The sequence below is a fragment of the Lacerta agilis genome, chromosome 7 (assembly GCF_009819535.1).
Source record: "Lacerta agilis isolate rLacAgi1 chromosome 7, rLacAgi1.pri, whole genome shotgun sequence".
In the NCBI taxonomy this organism is placed as follows: Eukaryota; Metazoa; Chordata; class Lepidosauria; order Squamata; family Lacertidae; genus Lacerta; species Lacerta agilis.
In genome coordinates this window covers 54,231,298-54,243,184 of record NC_046318.1, presented here as the reverse complement: position 1 = coordinate 54,243,184, position 11,887 = coordinate 54,231,298, and the positions used below count along the sequence as shown (strand labels likewise).

At 41.1% G+C, this 11,887-nt stretch overlaps 1 long non-coding RNA gene across 1 annotated transcript; it reads right to left on the bottom strand.

Moving 5' to 3' along the window:
* Positions 1–5,135: 5,135 nt before the first annotated feature.
* LOC117049388 lies at positions 5,136–10,424 on the bottom strand. The gene is made up of 3 exons (XR_004426984.1): positions 10,299–10,424; positions 8,535–8,582; positions 5,136–5,224 (listed from the first exon to the last, which is right to left on the bottom strand). It is a non-coding gene; the product is annotated as an uncharacterized LOC117049388 (long non-coding RNA).
* Between the last annotated feature and the right edge of the window lie 1,463 nt (positions 10,425–11,887).

Below are 11,887 nucleotides of genomic sequence, written 5' to 3'. Positions count from 1 at the left end.
GTATGTATTTATTATATATTATGTATTGTATATTATACATTATGCAATTATTATGAATTTAATTTCTATAACTGTTGTAAACTACCTTGTGATCTATTGAAAAATGCGTAGTATATTAGTTAGAAAATGAATGAATAAACTACAGAACCTCTGACATATGCCTGTTCAGCTTCTGCTTAAAAACCTCCAGCAAAGGAGTGCCTATCACCTCTTGAGGCAGTCTGTTCCACGGCTGAACAGCTCTTATTATTAGGAAGGTTCTCCTTAGGTTCAGCCAAAATCAGTTCAGGAATCATTGCTTACTAAAGAAATGGTTGCTTGAATGCACTTTATGAAAGAACTGTAAGAAACAGAATACGTAGCACCTTAAAAGTGCAACTCCAGGGACAGTCAATATGATGCCCTCCAGATATTGTTGGACTCCAACTCCCACCAGCCCTATAAAAAATAGCCAATGGCTAAGGATGATGGGAGTTGCAGTCCAGCAACATCTGAAGGACATGATGAAGGCTACCCCTATTTTTACTCCTATAATACTGCCATAATACTATGTCATCAAAAGCACTTTATATATTGCTCCATGAAAGGCAAATAATAATAATAAAATGGCAAGAAACACTTGGAAACTATTGTCTTTCTCTTAGCTTTTTAAAAGGAAGCTGTATGTAAGTAGATTTTTACACCGATTACCTAGATTTCTTAAATTTCTTGTTTGGTATTTCCACCAAGAATACAGAACTGGCCCAAAACTGGCACTGTTGTTGAAACGTCTCTAGCAACTAAATTCTGAAATCATGTGTTAAAAGTTCCAATTAGGAAACTTAAACAACAACACAAAATGAGTTTATAGTGTTTTTAAAGGTAAAGGTAAAGGGACCCCTGAACGTTAAGTCCAGTCGTGGACGACTCTGGGTATGTGGCACTCATCTTGCTTTACCGGCTGAGGGAGCTGCCGTTCCCGGGTCATGTGGCCAGTATGACTAAGCCACATCTGGCGAACCAAAGCAGCGCACGAAACACTACCTATTTATCTACTTGCACTTTAACATGCTTTCGAACTGCTAGGTTGGCAGGAGCACCCGTCGCGGGGATTCGAACCACCGACCTTCTGATCAGCAAGCCCAAGGCTCAGTGGTTTAGACCACATCACCACATGCTCAAATGTTACAATTCTGTATCCTTATGTTTTCTGTATCCAAAAGAACATAGAACAGGTACCATAGTCTGCAACGTCAATACACATCACAGAGGTGGTGCTTGATTTCTTTAAACAATATTATTGAAGGTTTATTCACATGTAAGAGGGTAGCTTCTTAAAAATTTAAATAATAATGTAAATCTTCTGTTGGGGCCAGGGAATTGTTTCTTCAAGCAAAGATGTAATTCATATGATAATCTGTCATCATCTGGCAGAGTGCCCTTTCTAACAGATCTTTAATGCTATCTTGATCTCTTCTAGCATAATTGGCCTTTCCAAATCATTCTCTTTCCTCCTTTCTGGAAAAAGAGACACTCAGGTTTTGTTTCCCTTAACCCTTTCACTAAGACATATTGTTTACTCTTTCAGTATCTGTCCAAAATGCCTGAGAGCTTTGAGTAATCCATGCTAAGGGATCTATGTCGGCCAAAATCCAAGAAACTGAATCTATAGAACTTGGAAGCTAAATAAAATATCCATTGGTCTTCCTGTCAGAAATTAATTTTCCCTCACATGAATAGCCCACAATGTGTATAAAATATGCATTGTGGGATTAATGTGAGAAATTTTCAGAAGCACAATTTAGAATTATCTGAAACAATTTGCTCGATCACTGTTGGAAATGATTAAAAAGAGAAGGGCCATAACTCAGTAGTAAAACATCTGCATTACATTGAATGTCATTTGTCTGAGACCCTTGAGAGCCACTGCCAGTCAGCATAGACAGTACTGGGCTAGATGAACCAGTGATCTGACTCATCACAAGGAAGCTATTTATTTTGCATACAAATTCCCATTATGATCACATCATATCGTTTAGCCAATGCAACCATTTCCACCTCTCTCTTCCCATGAAGGTATGAAGGTGGATTCTTTGTGTGTTCAACTGGATATGCTTAGAGAACCTTCCTTGTGATCAGAAACTCTGCAGCGTCAGGATTTGTGATCACAGGGAGGTTTCTGAGCATATTCAATTGAACACATGGAAAACCCCTCTTCAGGAATCGATGTGAGGTGATAGAACCCTGGCAAGGCTGCCTTGGGCAACCCCATACCTCTTCCTCCACATATGTTCTTTGAATATCTGGAGAGGACTAAAACCATTGAACATACTTTGCCGACATGTTCAACCCTGGTTAGACTCTCAAGGAAAGTAGTAAACAAAGTGCAAGCTCGGCATGAGTTCTGTCTGCATTTGGAGACGTATCTTATATTTGTTAAAAAAGCAGACATTGGGCAATTCAATATTTAACATTTTTTGTGGGGGGGGGGGAGGGACTCCTGTGTCATATAGTTAGGCTCTGAAAGAAGCCCTGTTTATCCCCTTGCTATAAAGCTGCTAACATGAGTTTGGCCAAACTGCGAGAGGCAGTGAAGGATAGGCGTGCCTGGCGTGCTCTGGTCCATGGGGTCATGAAGAGTCGGACACGACTGAACGACAACAACAAATAAAGCTGCTAAATTTCACATACATTCTGAAGTGCCTTCAAATTTATGGTCCCATTCCATTACATAGGTTTCAAAATAATTTCGATTCCATATTCTAGGGTTTGCTTTGTGTACACCTTGAAATGGGGCCCTATTATTTCCTTACAGTCTTATTTCTCCTACTCTTCAGACACTGCATGATTAATCACTGACTGGTTTATTTGTTTTAGTATCCACTGTACTTTCCTTTCCTTTGTTTAACTGTCACTGTTGTAATAATCCTTTTTTCCAGCAATCTTATTTTTTGTAGCAAAGAAGGCACAATAAATTATATTCATGTTTTCCTTCTTGGGGAAAAAAATCTTTGATTTTTTAAATTGAGAAAATCTTCCTTAGTTCTCCATAAATCACAACTGATTTAAGAAAATGTTATCCATCAGAATTATATGCCCTTGACTTTTTGTTTATTATCATCAGAGCCGTCTTAAGGGGATCTGCCGCCCTGGCGCGGCTATCCCTCCGGCGCCCCCGCCATGCCGCCTCTCCGCCGCCTCCCTCCCGCGCTTGCCGCCCCTTGGGAGGGGGGTGGGCGAGCGGGGGATGAGGGGCGTGGCGCTGGAGCGGCGCGGGGCTCTGCGCGCCCTTCCAGCGCTTCCGGGACGGGAGGCGAGGGCGGCCGGCTCGCGCTCCCGCGCGCATCCGGATGGCGCGGCGCAGCCGGGCGGCGCGGCTGGGCAGCTTGTGCTCCATCGGGTGGGCGGCCAGCTGCGCGCGGAGCGCGAGCCGGCCGCCCTCGCCTCCCGTCCCGGAAGCGCTGGAAGGGCGCGCAGAGCTGTGCTCCTGTGCTCTGCTGGGCAGCCAGAGGGCGTGGCGTGGCCGGCCAGCTCCCTTGCCGGGAGTCAGAGGGTGCTGCCGGCAGGCGCTGCCAGCGGGGCTGGAGGACGGAGGCGCCCTCCAGGCCATTGCGCCCTGGCGCGCCGCGCCACCAGCCCCAATGGATGAGACGGCTCTGATTATCATGGCAACAGCAAGTATTATTGCAAATTGCCTTCTTTGCAGTTTGAAATGAAAAGGTAGGATTTAAGTCTATTGAAATAGTCGTGCTAGGTTAGCTGCTGTGACTTCTGTAATAATATTGAGATCCAAACAGCTCTTGAACATGTTTTCAAACCATGCAGATAGGTTCTGCTTATTAAGCAATTTGCAGGGTGGGCAGGTGCTTGTTCCTTAAGTGGTATCACATTCAAGCCCTTTCTCAATATGGGATTAAGTGGAGTTAATCGTCAAGTATGAAAATGTTCTGTTCAGTACTGTATTGCTTTTGCTCACCACCAACTATCACAGTTTGGTCAGATGAATAACAGGATTCTCTTGTACTTTTAGAAGCCTGGATATCCAACATGGAATGTGCAGAAGGTAGGGAGATTAACAGGAGGCAAAGCTGAAGCCAATGGAAAGTTGGTTGTAAGTAAGAAGGTAGGCAGGTGGGGACTGGCTGAGGGCAGATTGAGGTTGGTGGGGAAGTGCCTATTAGCCCTTATCAACTAGACTCCATGTGGCATGTATTATAATAATAATAATATATTTTTATTTATACCCCGCCCTTCCTGATTTAAAAACCGGGCTCAGGGCAGCTAACAGCAAATATTAAACATTGATGGAAATGTGACTTAAAAACAGCATAAAACAGCATAGAATGCAACATAAAATGAAGCATCAATATCAATAAATTTCAAAAATTCAGGGGTCATTTTGGGGAGGAAAAACAACAACCCAGTCAGTAGACATCAAATGATCATCAGGGCTAACTGACCAAGTTGGTCCTACTAGGGCCAGCAAGGAGGTGTGTGAATAAGAATTTAAATGTGGGGTCCCAGAAAGAGTTTCTTCATAGAAGAGGAAAGGGAAAAGGGAATAGAGGATCAGGCTAATTCAAATTAAAGGCCAGGCGGAATAGCTCTGTCTTACAGGCCCTGCAGAAGGAGATCAAGTCCTACAGGGCCCTAGTCTTGCAAGACAGAGCATTCCACCAGGTCGAAGCCATCACCGAAAAAGCCCTGACCCTGATGGAGGATATTCTGGCTTCCTTAGGGCCTGGGACCGTTAAGCTATTATTATTCATGGACCTTAGGGTCCTCTGTGGAGAGGCGGTCCCGTAAGTACGAGGGTCCTAGGCCACATAGGGTTTTAAAGGTCAAAAACAGCACATTAAACCTGACCCTATACTCCACCGGGAGCCAGTGCAGCTGGTGGAGCACTGGGTGAATATGCTCCCATGGCAAGGACCTCATGAGGAGCCTCGCTGCAGCATTCTGCACCCGCAGAATGGAATTTACTGAGAATTCTGCTATAAACATTGTCAATACTATATCAGATGTGAAGCATGTTGCTGGTACTCATACTGCAGCAATTGATATTGATATGTATAGATCCATCTCCAAATACAAGGAGATATTTGGCAAACTTTCTGTTTAATTGACTTTCATACTTTACTTACCTAAAACTGACCAAAGTGTGCTGCTTTTCTTTGTTGCCTGACTGAAGAAATAGGGTACCTGCTGATAGTTTCTGGAAATCTGCATTGCATACAACCCTTTCCTGCAAAAGAGATAGATGATTTCATTACATTTGGGGGAAACCTGTATCAGTGGCCAGAGAACACTTTCTAAAGTCATTGATGGTTCCTTTTTGTATCTCCTTTTGCTTCATCACTGTTGGTGTTGAAAGATACTAGATTATATTCAATCGTTGTGCAACTAGAAGGCCGACGGACAACCAATCTTTCCCTTCTCCCTGCATTCCCTCCCCAAAAAAATTCCAAATGGTTGAACATTGTGGGTTGCATTGAAGGAGGCTACTGAGAGATGGTGAATTGTCCAAAATTGGGTGGAGGAACCTTGTGTGAGAGGAAGGAAAAGATCAGTTGCACAGGTTGCTTTCCTCTCTTGCAACCATTGGATTCAACTCATCAGGTGTTATCTACTTAAGTCATACACAAAGTAGATACACTGAAATATTTAAGTTAGTCTTGACCAATTGAAGCCCACTGATTTCAGCCTGTCTATTAAGAATATGATTTAGTCAGATACCATCAGTATGTTTTTGCATCTCATAAGAGAAAACAAGAAATTTATTGTGTACAGTTCTTCCTCCTTTAACTTCTATTTGAAATTTCAGCAATACATTTCACTCCTTGTACAGATAACATGTATTACAGACTTTGATAAACAAAAGGTTTTCCATCCTCCTTGGTGCATCCAAAAATATGCATATACTTTACTATCATTGCAATCTGCATGAATGATTTTCTCAATTATATTCAATTGTTCTAGATTTTGTTTTGCTTTCATAGACGGTTCTGTGTTATAGTTCAGACACTTGTACTATTTCTTCTCCAGTAGTTGGAACCAATTTTGTGGAATGGGTAATGCCATTTATATTTCCAAGATTTATTTATTAGGAGTATTTTGTTGATGAATCTTGACTCATGTTAACATTGACTCATCTTAATTCCCTCAAGTGGCACAATGGGTCAGTGCCACTGGCTGTGGTTCAAGCCCACCCAAGGACAGCTTTGGGCAGGATTCCTGCATTGCAGGGGGATGGACTAGATGACCCTTGGGGTACCACCCAATGCTAAAATTCTTTGATTCTGTTATTCTTATTTGTGCTGTTCCTAAAGCCAGCTCTTCATCATTTTGTATAAAAACAATTTGCTGTTCCATTTTCAAAAATTGTGGATTTTTTATTACTACAATTTTTATTGGTGTTTTAAAGAAACAATTTGCAAATACGGTCATTCAAACAGTTTGATATCACCCTTTACCCAATCCCAATGAGGTGTAATTTATTAATGTATGTTATATAGTTTTAGTCTTATTAAGATTGCATTTCAAGAATTATCACTGGGCTGTATCTGATACAACCCATTGTCTTTCATTTAAAATGAGCATTAAGTAAACATAAATTAAAGGTTCCATTGGCATATGTGCAGGAAGCCTGACTACAGTACGAGATCTGTAATGTAAATCACATTCTACTATAATCTTCAATTAATGTACATTGCTATTTCATTATAATTGTCTGGCTCAGATGTAATGCTAAATTTTTAGTCAGTGTTATGACAGTCACAACTAGCCTTAGCTTCACTTACCTTGCCTTCACTTTCTCCTTAGCATAAGCAGAGAGATTGGAAGCTTCCACTGTCTCTCTTGAACAAACAACTTAGTACATGTCAAGTTCGAAAACAATAGTTTATTCTACTTGCAGTTCAAATTAACCAAAATCAGACCATGGTTTCTGAAGAAACCTTTTCCCAACTTCACATTTAATGGGAACTGCAGCTTATTCAAAACTGGAAGTGGAAACTACCAATTTGCTCCCCACTCAAGCACAAAAGAGAAGATTCACCATGGCTTGTTCTCATGACCTTAAACCACAGTTTAGTGTTACATGGCTGGGCCATGGTTAGACATCATCTTATAGTTTTACAGCAAAATGTGCACAATCAATGCCCCTTGCAATGTACTGAATACAGTGCCTGAAAACATTTCAAATATAGGTGGGCCTGAAAAGTATTTCAATAAATGCAGGTTGCAAGGACTTATAAATCCATTATCGGAATCTATACATTTCCCCCCTGTATATTTTTAATGGTTTTGTTTCCAGTGTGTTCACATGCAGGGCAACCGCTTTACTAATAGAAGAAGCTATACTATTTGACCCTACATAAAAACAGCAGCAACATTAACTGCATCGACAGGCACTGCCAACTATGCCACTCCAGTTTCTCCCTGTACATTCAAAAGCAGAAATCAAAGCCGCAGTGGTTACCAGAATGATCCAGAATTCAATCTCTCCTTTCCCCAAATAAGGACATGAAGAAATCCAGGAAGCTCATAAAAAGAATGCGAACGTCTCCAACAACTACAGTTAATATATGGAGAGCGATAGTTTCCATAGCTCAGACAGTTACTTGCTTTTAATCACACACACACACACACACACACTAGACATAAGTTGCATGCTGCAAGGCCAGGGTTTGGAGAAAGGGTTCAAAGGTATAAAGCAGAAAAGCATTTCCCCACCCCCAACTTTGGCCACATTCACTTGAAGCAATAAAGAACGAGAAAAGCATTCTTGAAACAGCCAGTTGCTTCTAATGAGGAAACGCATAGTGAGCAATTACCAGTTTGCAATCACTGTGAGCTTTACTCTCTTTGCTTTAGTCTCCTTTAAAAGGCATCTCCCTCCCCCTTCTTCTTCTTCTTTTTTGCACCTGGCACTTCAGTGAAATGGCAGCTGAAAGAGGACACTGCAACATGCTGATAATAGGGTTGCTCCCCTGCCTCCAGGACCAAGTAGCCATTTCAATGGCTGCAGATGTTAAAGGAAGAATTGTCACTGCTAGGTACCATTCTTCCTTTGCTAATTCTAGGGTCCTTGTAGTAGTCAGCAGCCCGAGCTCTTTTAGATGCACACCACACAGCCTCCATTTTAAAAGGTCTCAAGGAAGCTTTGATAGCTTCTGCTTCAGGTTTCCTCCAAAGAGTGTGAAAATAATGCTAGAACAGAAGCTTCATATTATTAGTATATTTGTTTACATTAAAGGCATTCTTCAAATGGAGAGTTTTCCTCAAGGCTTTATGTATGAAGAGATCTACCATGTCAGATGCGTAGCTTGCTGAATTCCAAAACAGAAACCCCCCCTGCTAAAACTGGTTCTCATTAAATGTGTTAAATGGGAGCACTGAAAGGTAGCTGAAAATCAGGTGCATTTAATAAAACTATTTCCATTGGCACACATATGGTCCCATGTGATTTCAAGTTAGCCAGTGCTGCAAGTTTATCATCTATATTACTGCTGGTTAAATGTTACTTCAGTCCAATAAAAATAGGCATCACTTACCAATTTTATCAAATGTTGTTTCAGTATATCCATGGCTAGATTCATTAGCTAAACGTGAGAGGCAAACACAATACACTTATTACATTTATGGTACCATGAAGAACGATTTAATGCCAGTTGATCAGATAAGGCTCCAGAGAGGTAGAGAGCTGTTTGAAAGGAAACTTGTAGTGCAATATTTACTTAAGGCTGTTCATTCACATTGTGGAACAGAGGCATCCTTTTTTCAAAAATTTGACAAGTTTTTGTAAGTGTGATTAGCTTACGTGTTACATGTTCAGAATTACCACATTTCAGTTCCTGAGGCTGATTGTTATCTAAGAATCTTTTTACAAGCTTCCATGGCAGAATAACTCCCCATCTGAACCCAGGCTATTCAAACCCACTAAAGTTAGTGGTTTAGCATTTGCAATGCATGCTTAGAATCACAGCTTCAATCCTGACATCTCCATTTAAAGGCTCTCAGGTAGCAGGACTAGGGAAGACCCCTGCCTGAGCCCCTAGAGAACTGCTGCCTGTCAAAGGTGCCAAGTTAGGTAGACTCAGTAAATGACAGCTTTATATTCTTCCATTTTTAATAGTATACTGTTTTACTTACAATATGGTGACTGTGTGTATACCATACACCTTTTTCTGTCTGGGATAAAAGTTTAGCTATACATGCGAGAGAGGACTTTGCATTCTTCTTTCTCTCTTTTTTTGTTTTGCTTTGTTTAGATTAGTTTCTTTTTTTATTGTGTTATGAAAAGTCTTAATAAAATTTCATTTAAAAAAGGATTCAGGCTGGGATTCAGTGGATTCTTGGCCAGTTCAGCTCAGCCCTGAACCACCCCACTTTTTCCTGGAAAGCTCCGTTTGGGGGCTTCTACTAACTATTGAATCTGGGGAATCTTGCCAGTGACACTTCTGACTGTTCACTTCTTCAACAGGTGGAAGGGGAGCTCTGTGTCAGTAGAGTGACACTGGCATCACTCTGCACAGTGGCAAGCTGGAGGTTAATGGAAGCTGTCAGGCAGGGTGGAGGGACACCTCTGCCCAGTCAATATCCAACCAGCCAGAGCATAGTGTCCTGAGACCAGAGAACACTGTCCTTCAGTTCTGTGGTTGGTGCTGTATCTTCTCTTTGCTTCTATGGGCATGTATAATAAAGGAGTCCTCATAATAAAGGAGTCTAAAATTTGGTTCAGTTTTGTTTGTTTGTAATAGTAGCGGGCAACAAAATTCAAGTAGGAGAAAAGTAGCACCACACAGCCCCTCTCCTAGCTCGAATGAGCCCTGAGCAATGCAACCCATCAAGAAATAAAAGACATCTTAAACCATCAAATTAATAAAACTGGATGCTCTTTTGACATGAGGTGCCTCAATAAGGAAAGAAACCTTCTTGGCACGGTAGAGGTGTGGTAAGAAATACTTTGGAATACTTTAAAAATCCCATCCAAACCAAAAGGGGGAACATCAAACAAAGCACATGAATCATAATCAAGCCACGAAAATGTCAAGTTGCATAGCTCTCCACCTGCCAAAGAGAGGAATCTACCCAGAAGAAATCAATCCCATTAACATTCCCATGAACAAAGTTTGTAAGTTTTGTCCAAATTTTTTTAAAGTAATAATACTGAAAATGAAAAAGGATTTTGTTACACATAAATTATTTTGCAGGGTAATGCTGCATTTTGGATTACATGGTGGGCTTCTTCCTCAGATTCTCTCTCTGTGCCTGACTGTATAGCAGAAGATCACTATATCAGAACCAAGCCCCCTTACCTTTTCAGATCCATATGAAGATTGTTCCATTTTCCTGATGCTTTAAATTTTTGATTTCTTCTAGGCTAGCCAGGGCTTATGCTGGGCAAAGCGAACTGCACCTGATTATGATCTTTGTCCTGTACAGTTCTTGGAATTGATAGGGTGCTAATGGCCATGTGCTGGCTGCAGTCAACTGGGGAGAGAAGAGAACAGGAAAATCACAGAACCATAAAGAAAATGCTTTGAGAGACCTGTCTTTGGGAGAGTGCTTTTCTGCCAAGGGTGAAAGGGAGAACTGCTGACTGTTAAAGCACATGGCTTCTGGGAAGACAGCTGGTTTAAATTGTCCCCGTGCAAAGGACTGCTGGCTACTGGTGGAGGTCAGGGGAAGAGGAGTCAGAAAACTGTACGGCAATTCCTACAGTTGCCAAGGGTCGAGCTACTGAAAGTGTGAAGGAGGCAGCTACAAAAAACAGGGATATCTGCTGTGGGGAATGCAGGAAATGCAACAGGGAAGATGGTGCAATGGGAAAGCAGTCGCCAGGGTGCTTGATGTATATGACAACAAAGGAATTAGCAAAGAAAGAAAGAAAGTGTACAAGTGAGACTGCATGAAGCTCTAACACACGTACAGAAAGCATGTACATGGGTGTCAAGTGCTGTATGGACATTATCTTTCTCAGGGAAGATTCTGTTACACCCAGGGCCATACTAGATAAGCCAGTGGTAGTTCCAGGTGTATAGATGTGGAATTTCCCCAATCATGTAGAAAGAGGTGGCCATTTCAGTGGTAATTTGCTGCCCAACTGAAATGGAATACAATGCTAAGAAATTCAAGAGGGACACTTTTCTGTCCACTAGCACAAGCCTCTTTGTACAACTTTTAAAGACATGATTGACTGTTCTCCAAACTGTGGACTGTAATTGTATTCAAAGTATATTTAAATTGAATGCTGGGATGGCTGAAAAGCAGCTTCATGCTGAAAGTTGTAACAGTGATTGCAGCTGATGCATTACATATAAAGTTTATACACCTGCTGGATGTACTTATTATCCAAACATGATGGATGATTCATCTATTTACATTTTCAGAAATATGTTTTTGTTTTTGTTTTTTTTAAAAAGCCAGAACACAATGTAAAAGAGTTTGGCTCTGTTACAAACTGTTTTCTCCCTTGCATTACCATAGAAAATTTCAAAGTAAACTATTTAAAATTGGTAACTCCCTTGGGTTTATGAAATTACAGGCTGACTTTCCAAAGGGCATTTTAAATGAAACAAATACACACTATAGTACTTTTGTGTTGCCAATCTAAACACTGGTTGCCAAGTGTTATAGATACTTCCTGTTGCAACTGGAACAAATTAATCATAGAGGTGAAATGACAACGAACGCTTCCCCTTTTGACACAACCTCCCTTGACTTGGCTTTACTCCCCCCATAGATGGGTGATTCATACCCCATTTTTAAAAAATAGAGCAGGGTGGCCAAACTGGAGGTGAAAACTTCAATGGAAAAAGTTACGTCTACATTGGACTTTGTTTGCCATGTTAAAGAGTTTCCATCTGAATAAGCTTTGGAGGTTTTCAAAATTTGTTACAAATAT